This window comes from Rhamphochromis sp. 'chilingali' (genome assembly GCF_963969265.1).
Source record: "Rhamphochromis sp. 'chilingali' genome assembly, chromosome: 5".
Classification (NCBI taxonomy): domain Eukaryota; kingdom Metazoa; phylum Chordata; class Actinopteri; order Cichliformes; family Cichlidae; genus Rhamphochromis; species Rhamphochromis sp. 'chilingali'.
The window spans coordinates 26,280,540-26,289,877 of NC_137932.1; the positions used below are offsets into that span (position 1 = coordinate 26,280,540).

Below are 9,338 nucleotides of genomic sequence, written 5' to 3' on the forward strand. Positions count from 1 at the left end.
CCGTTTTTACTTCTTATAAGTCACCTTTACTCTTTCATCTTCAGCATCATTCTGTCATCTGCACAATCTTTTTCCCCGATCCCCCTTTTTTTCTGGGGCAGAAAGTATTTCTTATCCTCCTCCTGCTCCAACTGTCATTTGCCAACGAGCCTCAAGGATAGAAAAGTGGGCGTGTGAGCAGCAAATCACTGGCTCCAACTTCCAGACCATCTGGGAAAAAATATGTGTGGGGAAATGAATGAATAATATTCCTCTCCTCCTCCACCTATATCTCATCAAAATGTTAATCCAAGTCATTTTTGATGTCTGCGTGGACGCTAAATTTTCTCCCCAAACTGATTTATGGCCTGTGACACTCTGCAAACAACTCACACGAACTCCGAAGCAGCCAAGAAATCCTGGACTGGCGATGTATAATCTCTACTAACTGTAAGTGTGTCACACCTTAAACCTTCATCGGCTCTTTGAACGGCACCGGTGCAGGCCAGCAGTCACTATGGGGCAGGGCTGGGACAAAACCCTGAGGTTAATGCCTCAGAACATGGAATGACATCAAGGTGTCATCATGCATTTTATGGTCACAATATCAAAGTGACCAAACCCCTAATTACAGCATCCAGAGCAGTGATTAAGCCCTAGTCATGGAGGCCTGGAGACTGGTCAGTGAGACCCTTGGTAACCACCAGCTGCTAGGGAAAAAAACTACATTTCTCTTCTGTTTGGCGAGTGGTTGCTGGTCGTTTTAGAAAACCCCTCAGGTAACCCGACAGTGGTTATGAAGAGATAGATTTCTTCAGAGAAGCCAAAACTCTTAAATATCAGGCTGTAAACAAGGCAGACTTTTTAACATGGAAGTCTTGGGGGGACTAACTCACCTAGAGCCTCAAGTGGACATTTGAGGAACTGCAGTTTATGCCACCTCCATAGTCACTCAGCCCTCAAGATCGATTTTTTTGTTTTGTTTTCTGTTTAGAAAAATAGCACTCATAGTTTCAGTATCTTTTTCTGATTGGGTAGGTGGCTTACATCCTTCCTTCAGAATCACCTGCTGCTTTCTTCACTCTTCGTCTTTACCACCACACTAACCTAAAAATCCTTGGAAAAGTGATTGAAAGTGTTGGCTCGGAGGTCATACTTGAACATCTCTGAAACAGTGCCTTCGAGAAAAAGGGGCTAGTTCACAATAAAACCAATCATTTATTTTATAAAGTCATTTATTCACCAAAAATGTCTCATATAGAGAAACCTTGGCACCATTGTTTAACAGTAAAACCCTCATGTGGCTTTGCCTGATAATAGAAAACTTCAGGAGTGCTACTTAACTGAAGTGGGGGAGAATGGGTGCTAAGGGGTAGTCTCAGTCTCTCGGATGTCCGTGTGGACATCTGGATGGGAAGTTCCTGGCTCCAGGTGGAAAATATTCCTGCCAGGTTGAAAAGAGTTATTTCCCAAAATGTTATACTGCTCCATTTTTCCGATGTGTTTAACTAAGTTTTGGTTTTCAGGCTCTCGGGTGCACAGGCTTACGTCAGAGCCGTACCGCGAAGCCAATGATAACAGCTCCCTCCTCGTCCTCGGAAATCCCGGAGAGCGGTGAGTGTGTTTGAATGCCGACTGTATTAGACTTGTAAATGCAATCTGCATTTACACCCAGCTCCCTGAAGGTCATCGTTTTGTTATGTTTTGTTTGTGATGCTCATTTTACTTTCACCCTCTACCCAAGAGTGGGGGATACATTTCCTGCTCGGAGGATGAAGGCTGTAATGATTTTTGAGCTCTTACTCCAACGTTGTTGTGCAGCTCAACACGTGAGGGACTGATTGACAACATGATTTATGCTTTTCTGTCCCAATGACATTTGGTCAGAGTTTAGTTTGTAGTAGAAGCACAAACAGAGGAAATCCATCTATCCATCCATGTATCGTCACCTCAGACCCCGAGACTGAAACGACATGGTGGCAGGCAGAACACCAGAGTCACTGCTGAAAACCAACAAGTGTGCCTTTATTCATATTTTAGGCTCTCGGTTGTACAACATGGTGACCTCTGGCTCCAAAGAACATCCATCAATCAGCAGGTGATCAATTGCTGTGTCCACCTTTTATATTCAGTTCAATTCAGTTTTATTTGTATAGCACCAAATTACAACAACAGTCACCTAAAGGTGCTTTATATTGTAACGTGAGGTTCAGATTTAATGTGGAACTTGCAGGTTCAGTCTGCTCATATTGTAAGCCCAAAGCTCGGATCAGTGGGGGTAGGGGGGTGTCGGGAAGCACTCCAGTATAAAATCCTTTAAATGTAGCGGCTCCTCCAGGGAGGAGAAAAAGAGGAAGACCACAGAGGTTGTAGGTTGTAGTGAAGGAGGACGTCCAGAGGGTTGGAGTGACAGAGGAGGATGCTCGGATAGGGTGAGAACACGGCAGATGATCCACTTTGGTGACCCCTAAGAAAAGAAATCTTTATGAAACCAGGACACAGGGAGAAGATGCAAACTCTTCACACAGCAGAGCAAAGCATTTAATGGGCTCGTGTTGGGTTTTTACCAGATTTATTGCAATTTCATGACTAATAAAATACAGATGATCAGTAAAATCTGTGAGCTTTTGGCAGCTTTATTTTTATTGAGCTGCTTTCGCAGTATTTCCTGCTCATACATCTAATCAAATATTTTATTAATCCTCTCATCGTTTGACAAATGATGTGGAGCCCCTGAATATTTGTCTGTATTTCTGGGAAGTGCTGGTGAAAGCAGAAGAGTCAGAGGCTGGTTTAGGGAAGCAGATCTAAGTTTTCCATGTCTGTGGTCTTCAAAAGAAGAAAATGTGATTCCCAGGATATGTGACTGCGTTTGCAAACTGCAGATTTCATCCTCAGAAGCGTGGCTGCTCCGGTAGTGGTAATGATTGTCTTTGAACAGATAATAACCTTGATGGCTTTTTCTCAACATGAGAGGTGGAAAACGAGGAATGAAAACATCCAAGCTTTTCGTGTAGCGGAAATCACGAGATTCAGAGTGAATGTAAAAATAAAACTGTGTTTTTCTGGAAGATTGCCGTGTCTCTTTGTACCTACTGACATGTATTGATTGGGTGGTAGACGGGTACACCTGAGGCATCAGCGTATGAGGAGAAGAACACGCTCTCCATCATTTATGACATCTTGTTTTGTAGAGAAACCCCTTCCGGTGTTCCCCTTGCACCTCAGTTTGATTCTCCGTCCTCGGGGCCTCTCCGATGTCTTCGTTGCCTGTTTGGAAGGATTTCAGACACGGACGGGTTGACAGATTGAGTTGAAGCTGAGGTCTTGACTCTCAGCGGCTGTGACAGGGCAGCAGATCTCACTTCATCATCAGACCTCTTCCACGCTGTGCTCGCCGTGGGAGGCGCGTCGCTGGCAGCTGATGTGCGCCGACAGCCGGAGAGGAGATCGTGACGCAAATCGTGACAGGTGGCGAGCGGCGTGTTGGCGGGTGTTGAGCCTTCTTTAACCTGTAGTATCTCCCGTGTTCTGCTGACAGATGGGTTTCTCTGTAAATCACTGTGTTCACCACTCGCTGTTTGCTCCACCTCAGGTGAAGCAGCCTGTGTGGGGATTATCAGCTCTAGACTCTCAGACTATAAGTTGAAGCCACTACAATAATAACAACAGAACCTCGACAATCACATGATTCTCTATGGGCTGAATCTGGCGACAGTGGAGAGGAAGAACTCCTTTTTAACAGGAATAAATCGCTAAGAACAACAAACAGGAAAAACCACAAACTGCATAAAAGAGAGAAAAGACGATGGCAGTGTTGGAGGAACGTCAGTACAAGAGGAGTGGAGGTCATGTTAACAGCATTAATTTGACCATGGGAGGAGCAAATGTGGTGTCTCTGTATCATAACATTGAATAAAAATCCTCCAGTGTGGTCCATCGGTGACCATGAGAGAGTCAGAGGTCCCAAAGGAGCACGTGCAGCAGATTTCCTCCTGGTGAAGTGAACTTCTGACCATGACAGTATGGGTGAAATCCATCCTTCCACTTCAGGCTCGTGGCGAGCTGGTGCACACCTGGAGAGTGTGTCACAGAAAGACCATTCACACCTACGACCCATTTAAAGTCGCCACTGTGGGAGGAGGCCGGAGCACCCAGACAGGACCTATAAGGACACTGGAGGAACATGGGAACTCCACCCACACGGCCCTGGCCGACCCAGACAGACCCAGCAGTGTGAGACAGCAGTGCTAACCGCTGCACCACTGTGCCACCCTGTATCGATGAAATGGTGCTTATGTTGAACATGATAGAAACTATCACACAGAAGACGAAGGCCAGTATATTCTGAGAAACTGTTTGTGTCTTTTTGGCTAGAGTTATTTTTTGCGTGGCACACACTGAAAAAAAGGGACTGGCCATCTCTTGGATTTATGTAAGCATCTTGCATGTATTTAACACAATTACCTCATGTTTTAAAGATAAATGTAACTATATAGTGTAAAAACTACATGATATGCAGAAAGGGTGTATTAAATTGTTCATATCATGTTCAGGTGAAGTAAGTCAATAAGATAGCAACGTTAAATCTCGTGAAACCACGCGTGATTTCATCTCGCGGGCTTTGGATCGTGGTTCAAAAAAGGCATCCATCTCAGTCAAGTCGAGCAGCCAACTCTACGTTTTTGGTATGTCTTGATTTTTTGAATTAATATTTACCATATTTCAGCCAAATGTAGTTAAACGTCTAGAGTGTCGCCATGTAACATGCTAAAAAAGAGCCATTAGCTTATTTGCTGTTTTATCTGTTGTCAAAGAATTGGCGCTTTTTCATTTGAATTTGTCTTTGGCACAAGAGCCGTAATATCACATTAAACCTAATTATGAGGCACTCATAACATAATTTGGTTTTCTGTGTGAATAGATTTGCCAACTGACTCTTCAGTTACATTGTGTATTTACTGCACCGTGGTGTTAGTGAGATTTTGGACATTGAACAGCTTTAGCTAATATCATTAGCGGCATTATGCTAGCTTACATCCCTACCCCTCCTGCCCTCACCTGCTGTCCTTTTCTTTTTGTTTTTTTTGCTGCACATTGAGAGACCACATCTATTCTGCATTTCACCAGGAGTCAGCTGATGGATTGTGGGTTCAAGGTGTTATGGTAAGAAAGTATATTCTATTTTCGCTTAAGGTTTCTGTAACTTAATTATAATAGGTTTTGTATAATTATTAGGTGCATGCATACACAAATAGACCACCCTATTAAAACAACTGAGAAATCCAAAATCTGCCATAGGTTTAACTTATACCTGTATGTATTGTCAGAAAGGTGATTACTGGACTCACATTAATGCACACTTGAACTAAAATGAGGTTGTAACTTGTGGGTTCTTGGGTTGCAAATCAGAAACAAACATCTTTGGATTTTTTTAATCCCATAAGATCTGGAAACACAGTTTTTATTCAACAAAACATTACTGATTAACCAAGCACAGTGCCTGCTGTTATTTCAAAATTTCAAAATGTTATTTCAGATAAAATGCAGCATTCCAGTGCATCCCAACCATGCCTTTACAGTCAAGGTTTCTGACGGAGCTGAGTTTCTCTCTGACAGTCTGCTGAAAGTGTTTGCAAAGTGATCGGGGGAACAGTGCACAAAGCTAAAGGATGTAGCTGCCATGATGACAGTAAGAACTTTAAAATTCTTTAACTACAAAGTGTATATGTATTGCATTAGGTCAGTAAAAGATTTTTATGCTGCATCCATTGAAACAGTCAACTATTACCTGTGAGTACTGATTCCACTGAAAGGATGCCATTCTTTTTTGTCATGCATTTACTGGCCCACTGAGAAAAAATTATCTTTTTTTAAAAATATATGTTCTGGAAACTATATATCCATAAAGTTGATGTCAAACAGGAATTTTTGATATTGCTTTGTAGATGCTGGTGTTGCATGTTGACTGGTTTAAAAAGTCAAGTTTTTGTCTGGGATCATTTTCTTCTGTGCTACTGAAAAGTTCACAAATCTCTGTTTTCTTTGTTATAATACTTTAGGATGACATTAATGCTCAAAGGGAGTCTCATCAAAGTGCTCCGCATCTGTGTGAAAGACAATTGCAACATCTTGGTGCAGGAGTTCATGGTGAGTGTTTTATGAGTAGATTGTGGCTTTGCAACATTTAAAAATGCATTTAGTTATCCACTTGATCCTCATTGGACTGGTTAGGACCAGTAGTCCTCTTTAATAATTTGAAGTTCACATGAGGCCTAGTAGTGAACTCGGCCGCCGGCCCTTGAGGCCCCACCCCTACCCCTGTATTAGGGGTCACATCAGTGTGAAAAAACTTTAAATTTGTCATTCTAGTGAACAAAGAAAAATCCCCCCAATATTTACATTAGCTTTTGTTTGGAAAAAAAAAAAAAAAGACCAACTGACCAACAGCTAACCAAATTGTGGGGCTGAAAGTCTAAATTCTAACATCTTCTGAGTGACATAACCTGGATTTCTGATGGGCCGGTGTCTTTCTAACAAAAACTAATGTAAAGCATTTGAAATTATTATGTTTTTCACTCTCTCTTAGAAACTCTGTTAGACCATGAATGGCAGCATGGCAGGCAACTCTTTGGCTATAGCTATTTACTATGGTTTAAATTACTCTAACATTAGAACTGGTAGATTCAAAAGAGATGAGTTTAAAAGGGAATCTTAAAAAAATGTTTTGTGTTTAACCAGGACTTGACTGAGGCCACTGCACAGATTGAGAAAACCACAATGAACATCTGTCTCCAGAGATGCGCCAGGCAATGACTTTTCTGATGTTGGCATCATCATCGAGGGTATAGTAGTTCTTCAAGATCTGGATAACGTGACCTTTGCAGTAGCCATGCTGTTTGGACCTTTTTTATTCCTTCAATATGAGTTACCCATCACAGCTCTGCTACACTTTTGAGGTGATTCAATGGGTGGTAATGGAGTTGGATGCAACTCAGCTCTCAAGAAAAGCTCACAACTAAGACAAAACTGCTCCTGCAAGGAAAGCTCACTGTTATGCATGCAAGGTGATCAGCTCTAGGTGAGAGGACATTTAAATCTCACACTTGTTCTGCTGCATTTTTGAAGCTCAATTCCAGGAGCAGATCGCAGGGTTCATTTTTATATACTCTGCAACTGCCATGAGGACAAGCTGTTTTTGTTGTTGTTGTTTGTTTTTCCTTTTGCTCTGTACAAGTTCTCTGTTTGTCTGTTTGGCAGCATTTTTCAATTTCTGTTTGTATTTTTTCTTTCTTTTACTAGTGAAGAGATGTAGCGTGAACAGTTATACAGTCTAAATATCCCATATGGGTCGTGTGAAATGGTATTTTCAGTTTCATTCAGTTGAAGTAAAGAACGTTGAATATTTCTAAGTATGCTGTTTTGAACCAAGATGTCACAGTATGATCAGTGCTGTAATTTTTGACAGTCACTGTATCAATGTTATTTTTGCGTCTCTTGAATAAAGTTTTTGACCTGCAAGTGCTAATTTCTTTAGTTATTGGGGTAAAATGGGTAATGTTAATAGGAAGGTGTTTGCCAATTCAGTAACCTAATTTAATGTTAATGGAAACTAACATTTCCTCAAATTGTTTAGTTATAATTGTTGTTTAACTGAATCTTGACGTCAGAGGCCTTAAATAGAATGTTTTGTATTGTCCTGTAACATTTTTCAAAAGAAACAGTCTAATTTCTTTGCTGTGATTGATTCCAGAGAACACGGAAGAACTGACATTATTTAACTGTTGATTTATATAGATTCAGTGGAGGAGTAATGTCAGTTTAATTCTTTACCTACTGTCAATGCAGTGAAATTAGACATTTTGTTTTTAAAGGTTACTGGTGGATGCCAGCAACCATCTTGGAAGAGAACAATACAATCTGTTATAAGGCCTCCATTTGAAAATTGTGTATTTGATACTAGAATATAATAGCAAAATGTAATTTGAAGATAACATGTAGTATTTAAGTGACCAAGTAGTATTGGGTAAAAGTTATTGAATGGTGTTGGGATAAAGTGAAAAAATTGTGAAGGATTAAAATATTCCAAGAGCTCAAATTACTTCATCAAAACATGTTTAAGTCACATTTTATCAACACAAATTGCACAGGTTTATTGAACATGAATAAATTGTGTTAATTTAACTCAATTGTTTAAGTTGCTGCCAAAGCAAAACATCTGTGTGCAACAAATGTCCACCATTGAATTAAGTAAATCCAACAACATATTTTTTTCAGTGCAGGAGGGAAAATGTGTGTGATGTGACTCAGTATGAGTGTCAGATAAAAGTACGCCAAACAAAAGTCTGACTCCATCCAAACTGAAGCCCAAAAACTGTTCCCAGCAGGACAGCAGCTGAAATAAAAGGAGTGCAAGAAGACCATTGCACAAGACCTTAAGAACAAACCCGGGCTTCCTTTTTATCCTTATTGTATTTACTCAGGAAGAGAGTTAGGAATAATGTGATAGAGTTCGTCCTAAATGACAGGCAGTGTCATGCACAATTTATTAGATTTTGAAGTTGCATATGAAAGAGTGTTTGTGTTTGTTGGGATCTGGGACCTTAATAAAAACTGGATGTCAAGTACCTCAAAGTAAACAATGTAATTTGTCAGTTAATCGTTGAAACTTTGAGCCTTAATAAAATCCAAATGTTTGAGTCATTAGAAAAATCTCCCCTATAAGGCAGTTAATGAGTCACTGACTGTGTTGGGGTGCCTGGGTCGTTGACCCAGAGTTCTGAGTGTTCATTATTATTGTACTTTGATTTTTGCCTTTATTTATCATTTCTAGTCTTTTGGTTTCTTTGTCAGAGTTGTGCTTTCTGCTTTCTGTTCTGTTCCATAGTTGCTGTACCGCTGTGTCTGTCTACGTCTCTGTTCCCTCTGTTGCAGTGCCTGCCTGTGAGTCTGTGTCTGTAAGTTCAGTCTGTGTTATGTTTCCTGTTTTACTTTGAAAGTCCGTGTCTCATGTGAATGTGTCTGGTTGTGCTTCCTTTGTCTCATTAGGCCTGATTTACCCCAGCTGTGTTTCCCTCCTGTTACCCATTCCCTGATTGCTCCCTCTGTGTATTTAAGCCCTGTGTTTCTCTGTGTCAGTGTTGCGATCTACCGTTTACTATGCTGTGTGGCGTGCGTGCGTGCGTGCGTGCGTGCGTGCGTGCGTGCGTGCGTGCGTGCGTGCGTGCGTGCGTGCGTGCGTGCGTGCGTGCGTGCGTGCGTGCGTGCGTGCGTGCGTGCGTGCGTGCGTTTATTGCTTGTTGTTAGGGAAAATATTCTAAAACACTTCTTCAGTAAAGACTCAGAGAAGAGAAACACAC

At 41.2% G+C, this 9,338-nt stretch overlaps 1 long non-coding RNA gene across 2 annotated transcripts; it reads left to right on the top strand.

Moving 5' to 3' along the window:
- Positions 1-4,388: 4,388 nt before the first annotated feature.
- Positions 4,389-8,244, top strand: LOC308397335. 2 transcript variants are annotated; one of them, XR_013971726.1, is made up of 4 exons: positions 4,389-5,145; positions 5,519-5,671; positions 6,042-6,129; positions 6,721-8,244. It is a non-coding gene; the product is annotated as an uncharacterized lncRNA (long non-coding RNA). The 2 variants fall into 2 exon arrangements; XR_013971725.1 differs by having other exon boundaries at positions 4,389-5,671.
- The last annotated feature ends 1,094 nt before the right edge of the window (positions 8,245-9,338 follow it).